Source organism: Acinonyx jubatus, chromosome A1 (assembly GCF_027475565.1).
Source record: "Acinonyx jubatus isolate Ajub_Pintada_27869175 chromosome A1, VMU_Ajub_asm_v1.0, whole genome shotgun sequence".
Classification (NCBI taxonomy): domain Eukaryota; kingdom Metazoa; phylum Chordata; class Mammalia; order Carnivora; family Felidae; genus Acinonyx; species Acinonyx jubatus.
Genome location: NC_069380.1, coordinates 178,479,122 through 178,488,986, shown reverse-complemented (window position 1 = coordinate 178,488,986; position 9,865 = coordinate 178,479,122). Strand labels below are relative to the sequence as shown.

The 9,865-nt window shown below is 42.6% G+C and overlaps 1 protein-coding gene across 1 annotated transcript in view; it reads left to right on the top strand.

Moving 5' to 3' along the window:
• TENM2 (teneurin transmembrane protein 2) overlaps window positions 1–9,865 on the top strand; it is a 982,382-nt gene that overhangs the window by 739,898 nt on the left and 232,619 nt on the right. The window lies entirely within an intron of this gene.

Genomic DNA, 9,865 nt, shown 5'->3' with positions numbered 1-9,865 from the left:
ACTGCTCAGGATCAAATCCGTTTTTCTACTTACTAGCTACATGAGCACAGCAAGATTCATAGCCTCCCTGTGACTCAGTTTCCTCCTTGTAAAGTGGGCACAATAAAAGTGTTGTCTTATAGGGCTTTTGTAAAGATTAAATGAGATAGTTCTTTTTTTTAATTTTTTTTAATGTTTATTTTTAAGAGAGAAAGAGCATGAGTGAGGGAAGGGCAGAGAGCAAGAGGGAGACACCGAATCTGAAGCAGGCTCCAGGCTCTGTACTGTCAGCACAGAGCCCAACATGGGGCTAGAACTCATGAACTATGAGACGATGATCTGAGCTGAAGTCAGACACTTAACCAATAAAACCACCCAGGCACCCCTAAATGAGATAGTTCTTAAATAACCTTTAGCACAGTGCTCAGCAAAGGAAGGCGCTGAATAAAGACTTTTTACTGTGCTAGGTTCTGGGTGTACAATAGTGAACCAGACAAACTTAGTCATTGCCCTTCAAGGATATACAGCAGCATACCCAAATAGAACCACTCAGTATCCATGCAAGGGGCAATCAGCTTTCCAGTTTCTATATAAAAAATAAGGATATCAAATTCGGAGTATAGAAAAGGACTATCTCAGCAAAAATTAACTAGTTAAAGCAACTTATTAAAATAATAATCCCTCCCATGGACAAAGTGGTCACATGTACACCTGCCAGAAAATTACCCACACCATACATAGATGCTGGCGCACGCGCGTGTGCACACACACACACGCACACACACACACACACACACACACGCCTAGGAGATGACCCTGAAGCACATTTCCCAGAAAGCCTATAGAGAACCAAGTCACCCTCACCTGATGAAAGTTGGCTCCTGACCATGGTATGCAGCACAGGCTGTGTGGAAAGGACATTGAAGGTCAACTCTGAGATCATTGGCACTTCATTAAGGAGTTTATCCTAAGTGCATGGGGCTTTCTCAGAAAAAAAAGAAATACAGTCTTCTCCTTAAATCTAAATAGGCTGCTGAGAGGCCATGAAACTGGCTTTTTACTTCGCTAAAACTATCATATAATTTACCCAGAGTTTCTCAGGCACCAACCATCACTTCTGTTAACAGATTGGAGAACACAAAGCAAAAGTTACTTAGGTCCACATCTTGTCTAGAACGGACCTTGCCCCTGGACTGGCTTTGTGTGTCCTAAATACGAGCTTGGGTATGCACCCCATAGCTCAGGGTTATTTCTTGGATACTTGGTGCTGAAAAATTCACTGCTGATCACTAGAATAAGAAAGTGTTGTCTAAAGAAAAATTGAACTGTTTGGTTTTCCTACTTTAGGAAATATAATAGAACTTCAGCTTTGGGCAGCTTGACCTTGTGTTAAATATTCTAACAGAGAAAAAAATCTCTGTATAAGTTTTGTTTGTTGTTTTGCTTTTGCTTCTGGTTTTATTGTTTTCCTCTGTGTGGAATGTTTCAGCAACAACTGTTTGTTCTTGCTGTCTAAGAAGTTCAGCACACAGGTACTATAGCAGATTTATGGGGTAGTAAGAAGACATCACCTATTACTTTCTGTAATAAACTTCCTTCCAGAGGAAAAGAAAAAATGGCTGTGCCTTGACTACAGAGCAAGTTTAGTAAATATTTATAGAGATCAACGCCGTTGGTGAAAATGGAGCTTGCAGAGATCTTTAGGTTCCAAATGTTTAGCTGAGACTAAGGAGCAGCCAACCTTACAAACTGGTTGTGGTCAGCCTCCCAAGAGGAGGAAACCAACACCCAGCCTGAGAGATGGGTACCCACCAGCTAGTTAGTCTCACGCTGACACTATCAATATCAGATTGCTCTAGGAGCTTTGGCAAGAGTAGACTCACAATTTGATCCTAGCTGAATTTTCTGATGAATTCCTTAAGTCCCACCAAAGGATCAGTATGATTGATAAAAAGAGTAACCCATGTGCTTTACATAAGACAGCCAGGCAGTTGTGAAACTTTGTGGAAAGTGTAGATGCCTGATACAGATTCCCTTCTGGTCAGACAGCCAACCCATCATGGAGAATGGGCTCAGGGGTACCTCCAGGCATGGAAACTGGTTTCCTCTAGAAAGAACTTTGTACTTCTTCAAGGTTTTAAACAACTTGTTGTAGATACAACATGGGAAACCCGAATGACTCACATCAGTTCCCTTGGTGATAGGGTTGGCAGATTCAACACAGGATGCCCAGTTGAATTTGAGTTTCAGACAAAAAAATAATGCTTTTAGTATAAGTATGCCCGGAATATTGCATGGGAAATTCCAATTTAACTGGCATCTTGTATTTTTATTTGCTGAATCTGGCAACTTTACTTGGTGGCCAGGTCTATACTTAACACTCTTCATGTCTTATCTGGGTCCGACTTGGCACCCAGACAGAGTTCACAGTGTCATCTTACAGTGACTGGCCTAAGGAAGGCCAGTGACCCCCAACCAAGACAACCAGAGTCCTTGCCTAAGATGCCTATATGTGAATTTGGAAAAATAAAGCTCTCTTCTCTTTGGTGGCCCAAGGGCATGGGGTTATGATTCTGGTATTCTTTATGACCATTGTCTCCATCTCATGGAGAAAGCCCAGTGACAGAGAATAAAGACAGGGCTTGACTGCCCAGCTACTCCTTCACTTTCATGAGCTATCTTAACAGCCTTCCAATAATTTCCCTTTTATGCTTAAGCCAGGTCAAGCTAATCCCTAATATTCCTAAACTAATACATAGCTCAAACTCCTGAGTTCAGCCTCATGGACTATACAAAAATGGACTTTCCATGGGAGTGCTTACAGACAGGTATTTACAATAAGATGCCCCCACCACAACTACCCCAGTGGATCATTGGCTTTGGGTGGCTCTGTGCCTGATAGCAGGGAAGGGGTTGCAGTCATTCTGGCAAACAGACCAGAGATCCCCCAAGGCCCATCTGCACCTGGTCAGCACCTCCATGGCCAAGGCTAACCAGAGTAGAGGGGGAAACCTTCCCTTCTTGCCATCTCAGAGCCACTGTCTACAATACCTTCTCTCTAAAAATATCTCCCTTGCCCTAATTGGCATCATGCCTAAAATCTCTACCTTTAGAGTTTATATGTTTGACTTAAATCATTAATCTCCTCTGTAATTGCCCATCCATTAATGGTAGAAAATGTGAGCGCTTGGGAGAGCTGTGGATGAATTCACATATCTAGTTCCAACAGATTTTTTTAAGTTCTCTGGAAGTGGTTGACAGTTTGGAAAGCACAGTTCTGAGAGAATTGGAGGGGAGTCCAGGAAACTTCCAACGTGATGGGAAAGCATTCATACAAGTGGCATGGCTGAGTTTGGAAGTGACAGTGAGTCTGTCTGATAACTGTCCGTCTTGGACAGGCAGAACAGACACAGAGCAGATACTGAAAGGGAAACAGACATGCTAAGAAGAAACTTTACCTGCTTGACCATTTTGCTTTGGCCCAAGTCTGGGTCTGGCATTTTTTTCCATCTTTCCACCCTGGCTTGAATGTCTCTTTTCTATATTGCTTCTTCCAGACTGTTTCTGACATCCTGCCCCTGTAGGCAGAGACCTAGTGCACCTGGAGGGAGGGTTTGGGGCTCTCTCACCTTCTCCACCTTCCTGGAAACAGACAAGGGGAGCTTGTTCCTTCCCTTCATGTTACCTTTCCCTAATTGCCATCAGCCTTGCTTCACACACTTCCAGTGGGTCACAGGCCTGAGAGTTCATCAGAATCACCTACAGGTCCCTCAATCCACAGATACCTGGGTCCCGCACCTGCTGGAGTTTCTGATTTGCTGGTCTGGAATGAGGCCCAATAATTTGCATTTCTAATAAGTTCTCAAAGAATTCCAATCCTGCTGGTCAGGACTGGCCAGGACTAAGTTTTTTGAGGACAGCTTTGTCTTAGTCATCCCTGCACCCCCAGAGCGTAGCTCAGCACCAGGCACAGAATAGCAGATTAGGAAATGTTTATTAACAGAGCTCTCCCACACAACACAAGCCTTTGTCTTGTTACGGCTCATCACATGAGCACCCTGAATTTGCAGATATAAGGTTAAATTCAGAAAATATTGCCATTTAATGTGTTTTTATGCAGTGGTTCTCCAAAATATTAACATAGGAGAGGATTCGAGGTGGCAATCCGAGTAGAGAAAGGGAGGCTTGAGGCCTTTTCTTGAAGCTACATTTGCATAGGAAACACACAGGTTTTACTTAGAAGCTGTATATTTGTGGTTGCTTTGGAGAAAGTTGGTGGAAATCATTAAGAATTCCCATTCCTACCCCAACTGCACCTCCCAAACGCTGCTTAGTGCTGCCAATGATACCACACGTGCATGAAATATGTGATTCAGGTCAGCAGGTCTGAGACTCCTCTTTAAAGCATCACTCCAGAAGAACAGCTTCAAGTCAGCGCAGTAAGGTGGAAGCGAATGAGATCAGGGATCTGTGGTTCTCAAAAATGATGCCTGGCCTCCCTGCCGAGGTATTTAACCCCTCTAGGTCTCTGTAACCTCTTCTGTAAAATGAGTCTGGAGGACATGATTCCAGTTTTCCTGCACAGGATCCTGTAGTTTTCATTCAGAAGGCAGGCCCTCTCCAATTTAGGAATGGACTACTTGCTTGAAACCTAGCTGTTTGGAATCTGAAAGATACCTTTTTCCAGGCGAACAATGTTATCTCTGACCAGTCCATGGCACAACTGTTGCTGGCTGAGCTCTTCACGCTGTGTCAAGCTGAGCTAAGTGCTTTGCCTGCCTTGTTTCATTTAGCATGGCAACCCCACTGTGAACTAGGGACTTTTAACACCCCCACTTTGCAGATCAGGGAACTGAGGGTCCACAAGATCAAAAATCAAAAAGCACACTTTCCCAGAGCCTCACAGATACTAAGGTCCAGGGCCTAGACCTGGATTTGAAGCCAGGTCTGTCTGATTCCAAAGCTACTCTAACTACCATGTTCTGTTGTTTCCGCAAAAGTATGCTTTATCCAAGGGACGTCTGGGTAGCTCAGTTGGATGCTTACATCCAATTTCAGCTCAGGTCATTATCTTGCAGTTTGTGAGTTCAAGCCCCATGTTGGGCTCTGTGCTGACAGCTCAGAGCATGGAGCCTGCTTTGGATTCTGTGTCTCCCCTTCTCTCTGCCTCTCCCCTGTCTCTAAATAATAAATAAATGTTAAAAAAAATTTTTTTAAGTATGCTTTACCCAATATGTCTGAAATACAGACTCCAGCCTTTAGGTACAAGACAGCATTCTTTTTATGATACTTGTACTGTAAGTGGCAGAAAGCATTGCAGTTCAGAGCTCTGAGCCAGAGTCCCCAAGTTCAAAGCCCCACTCTACTGTTATTGACAGAATGACCTTGAGCAAGTTACTTAATCTCTCTCCCATACTTTCTTCAGCTCTAAATGGGTATAATAAAAGTATTTGTCTTTAGAGCTGTTGTATTAAGTGATTAATTTATTTAAGATGGACCATGTAAAACTACTGATATTCTATCACAGTTGATCTATCAGAAATGACAATTTCATGTCTACATATTTAAAGTTTTTAGAACAGTGGCTAGCATACAGTCAGCACTATATTAGTGTAGGCTGTTATTCTTACTGAAAATTGCATTTAGGGTTTGCAGTATCTGAGGTATAATGATTGCTGGTGAATTTATGAAATAAGTAGAAATTGCAATGCCCAAGAACACAACTGTGGTGGTATGGACTATGGAGCCCCTCCCCCACAGGGCTGGGGAAAAGGCAGGTGGGGAGGATGGGGCTCTTGGATTCTAACAGACTCCAGACTCTCTTGGCATTACCTAGCATAAGATAGGAAATCCCTCAGCAGGGAGGACTGATTCCACGGATGTAGCCTCCCTGAAGCAGTGTTTGTCCTCTGGCCCTGAAGAAGTGAAGAAAAACCCACAAGGTGGAGGGGTGGGAGGTTAGGTCTTGTGTTTTGCTTTTATACTAGAAATATGAGGTAGGCATGGGGAAACCTTCCTTCCAGCCTGTTCCTCTACTGCTCCTCCCTTGTTAGACTGCCACTGAGGGCAGAAAACACAGAAATAATGCTTGGCCTATGGGGACAGAAAGACAGAAGTTACAAGTTCACGTTTCCCCAAGTATGGTAGGCATACCACTAGTAGAACCTACAGGGTATGACCTTGTGTGGTATGTGGCCATGTTGTTTTACTTCAATAGTTATGTTTACTTGAATGTATCACAAAGCCTTATAACTAATACAGCAAGCATTTTATTTCCCAGATACTATTTTGGGATGAGGCTGAATGGATTAGAGTTTTAAAAAGGGGGACTGCTTTTTAAATGTGGCAAGGATGTGCCAGTACAAGTGGTTCTTGGCTTTAGTAAAAGTCATGACCATGGTCATTGAAGACTGAGGTGAGGGAAGCCCTGTCAAGGGGTGAAGATGCTTCTGCACATGTCTGGCTCTGGCACTTAGCAGCTGTGTGGGAGTGGGCACATTATTTAATCTCTCTAAGCCTCCGTTTTCTCATCTGGAAAATGGGAATAATGGTTCCGCCCTCAAAGGTGCCTAGGGGCAGGGGGTAGTGATCAAGAGAAATGTCTCTAAAGCAGGTAGGAATTGAGAACCTGGCACAACGTCAGAATTCCATACAAATCGCTTATTACTGTTACTGTTATTGCTTTTAGCCTGGCACACCATAAGACCCAACTAATTAGGAGTTTTTAAACTCAATTCCAAACCATTCTTTCATTTAGGAAATATTTATTGAATGCCATTGTGTTTAGGCCTGATGCCACTTGCTGGGGCAAATTCAAAAAAAGGGAGATGAAGACTCACTCTCGCCCATGAAGGTGCTCCCAGCAGGGAGCAGGTAGGATGATCAGTAAGTAAGTAATTACCATTTAAAGTCATAGACGCTGAGGGCCTGAGTGGCTCAGTCGGTTGAGTATCCAACCAGCTCAGGTCATGATCTCATGGTTCGTGAGTTCAAGCCCTGCACTGGGCTCTCTGCTGTCAGCACAGAGCCTGCTTGGGATCCTCTGCCCCCTTACTCTCTGTCCCTCCCACCCCACCTGGCACATGCGCGCACACACACACACACACTCTCTTTCTTTCTCTCTCTTTCTGACTCTCTTTCTCTCTCTCAAAGATAAACGAACACAGACAAAATAAGGCCATAAATGCTGTGATAGATGTGGGTACAAAATATCCTGCGAGCACAGAGGAGAGGAGCCTAGGATAACCCTGCAAAGCCACCGTAGTCTAGAACTACTCTGTCTAGCAGCCACATATGGCTACTGAGTACTTGAAACTTGGTCAGTGTGACTAAAGAAATGATCTTTCACTTTATTTTCACTGTAATTAATTTAAATTTTAAAACTGACGCAGTAGAAAACATTTATCTATTTAACATACTTTTATTGTTTTGGAAGGACCACGTTTGACTTTAACCACTGAAAATTTAGCGTCTGTATTGAGATAAGCTCTAAGGGTAAAACACCAGATTTGGGAGACATAGTGCAAAAAAAAGTGTATAATACCTCATTAATGGTTGTTATGTTGAATGCATACTGAACTGATAATATTTTGGATATAGGGTTAAAAAACATAGTATTAAATTTGTTTTTACTTACTAATGTGATTACTAGAAAATTTTAAATGACATACGTGGCTTGCATTCTGTTTCTGTTGGACCAGAAGCAGAATGCAAATAACATTCTGGGTAGAGAACCAGAGAAGTTCAGAGGTTAGACCCAACTCTGGTTCCCCTGGGCATTTCTTTCTGACAGTTCTGGAGCGAAGCTCAGAGGATCTGGGGACACTAGTCAGGAGGTTATCTGGGGCTGCAGAAGGACAGTGAGGTCTCTGAGAATTAGTCCTAACTATGGGATTGGGATGCCAGATTTAACAGTTTTAAAAACAACAACTGGCAACTCTCCATCTTGGGCATGTTCTGTATCTGCAACAAGCCTCAGTTGCTTTATCTGACAAATAGGGATAATAAAATACCTACCTCATTAGTGTCCTGTATTAAAGTAAAGATTAGCTGAAACCAGCTAAGACCAGAAGGGACACAATTTAGAAACTTAAGTCTAAAAGAACTAAGTAGTAAAAAACCAGTGGGGGGATTTCACAAACAGGTTCACCTTTCTTGAGCTCTGAACATGCAGGACAGGGAGAATCTCTCTTCCCTGGCTGGGATCAGAGGAGACACCAACCCCCACCTGGAGGTGAATTGGATTATACCAGAATTGGGATCTTTTAGAGATTATTTGGGGGCAGGGGGAGGAGTGGAGCACAAGCCAAAGAGGGGAGGGCGGTTAATAATGAACAATGTGGAGTGTCTTTCTGCTGTCATCACAGTGCTTTGTATAAGCCAAAAGTGCCACAGTAGTTACCATGTTGCTACCTGTTGAGAGAAATGTGTACCTTTAGCAGGAAAGAAATGTGTGGGACTTGAGTGTCACATAAAACCCCTGAAATTAGTTCTATTAAGTAAATTGTCACAAACTCAAAATAAGTCTAATTGTGTCATTTATCTAATTGAAGATGAAAATGTAGTTCTTTTTTTACAATACAGGTGGCTTGCATTCCAAAAACAAAGTATCCTTTTTTTCTTCTACCAGATAATCTTTCTCTCAGTAAGAAGCTGACCCTGTTATGTTAAACATATCAGAGGACCAGGACTACCGGATTTCTGGGTTTTTATTTCCTCCTGTGTCATCAGGCTCTGAGAGAAAGAACTAATTTTTTAATGCAATGTTTCTTTCCATTAGAATCAACTCTAAAATGTTTCAGGTTAGGCATGTAAAATCCACTTAACTAAAAACCAGTTAAGAGAAAGATCAAGCCCAATTTGCTCATACAAGATTTTTTATTTCTGAGTCAGAAAAAAAAATCCTTGAGAGAACCATGTCAGAAATTAAACATTGAAAAGAACACTAGCAGTCTCCCCGTGTGCCTAATTTGGCTTTGCTGAACAAATGACCAAATTGACATGAGAATTACATGCAGGATTTGCTCAGCATCCTTATTTCTCTAACTCATTCCTCTCTCCTGAAATATTGCCCAGCTTCTGTGCAGGAGGGAGCCGTGTCTGTATCGACCATGGCATCCTTGGACCAGGTAGAATTAGAAAAATGGTGATTTTAGCTTCTCGTTGTGAATGAGCTCCTGCAGTAGAAGCAATTTGTCATAGAAACCCAATGTAATGAAGTTAGGATTGGGAAGGATCATGATACCCATTTTGTTGACTAGTTTATAAACAGGTTATTTTTGCTCATCCCTTACCTTGCAAATAGTAGTAATAAAAATCTTAAAAGGCTGAGAGAAGGAGGCTTTGCTGAGGTCCCCTCATGTTCTCTGATAAGGCATTGCATTGCACGTAGGCCTCAGAATCCTTTGTTCTTTAAAGAGATGGAAGAGGACCGTAGAGAGAGCACCAGACAAAAAGTTAGGAGACCAAGCTTCAAATCCTGGCTTAGCTAGTCATTGGTTATCATGACCTTGGGCAAGTCATTTCACCTATGTGAGGCTCAAGGTCAGTATCTGTACAAGAACCAGACCAGATGACCTTTGAGCTGGGTGGCTCTGCCCTTCTGATATAATGCAGAAAAGAAAGCCAAAGAGGTTTCTCAGAAAGGGGATTAGGCAAATGCGAGAAGAATATCTAGATGAATAAACATCCCTAGTCTTTCCTGGTGCCTGGAGCTGATATTTGTCCTGCTGTGAGCTGGAATGATGCAATGCTCAGGTGTTAGGTGTCTTGGCCCAGGTTCAAGTCACACCTTTCTACCACTTAGCAGCTGCATGTTACTCCAGCTCTCTGAGCCTCAATGTCTTCATCTGCAAAATGGGAATATATTACACACACTTGATAAAAT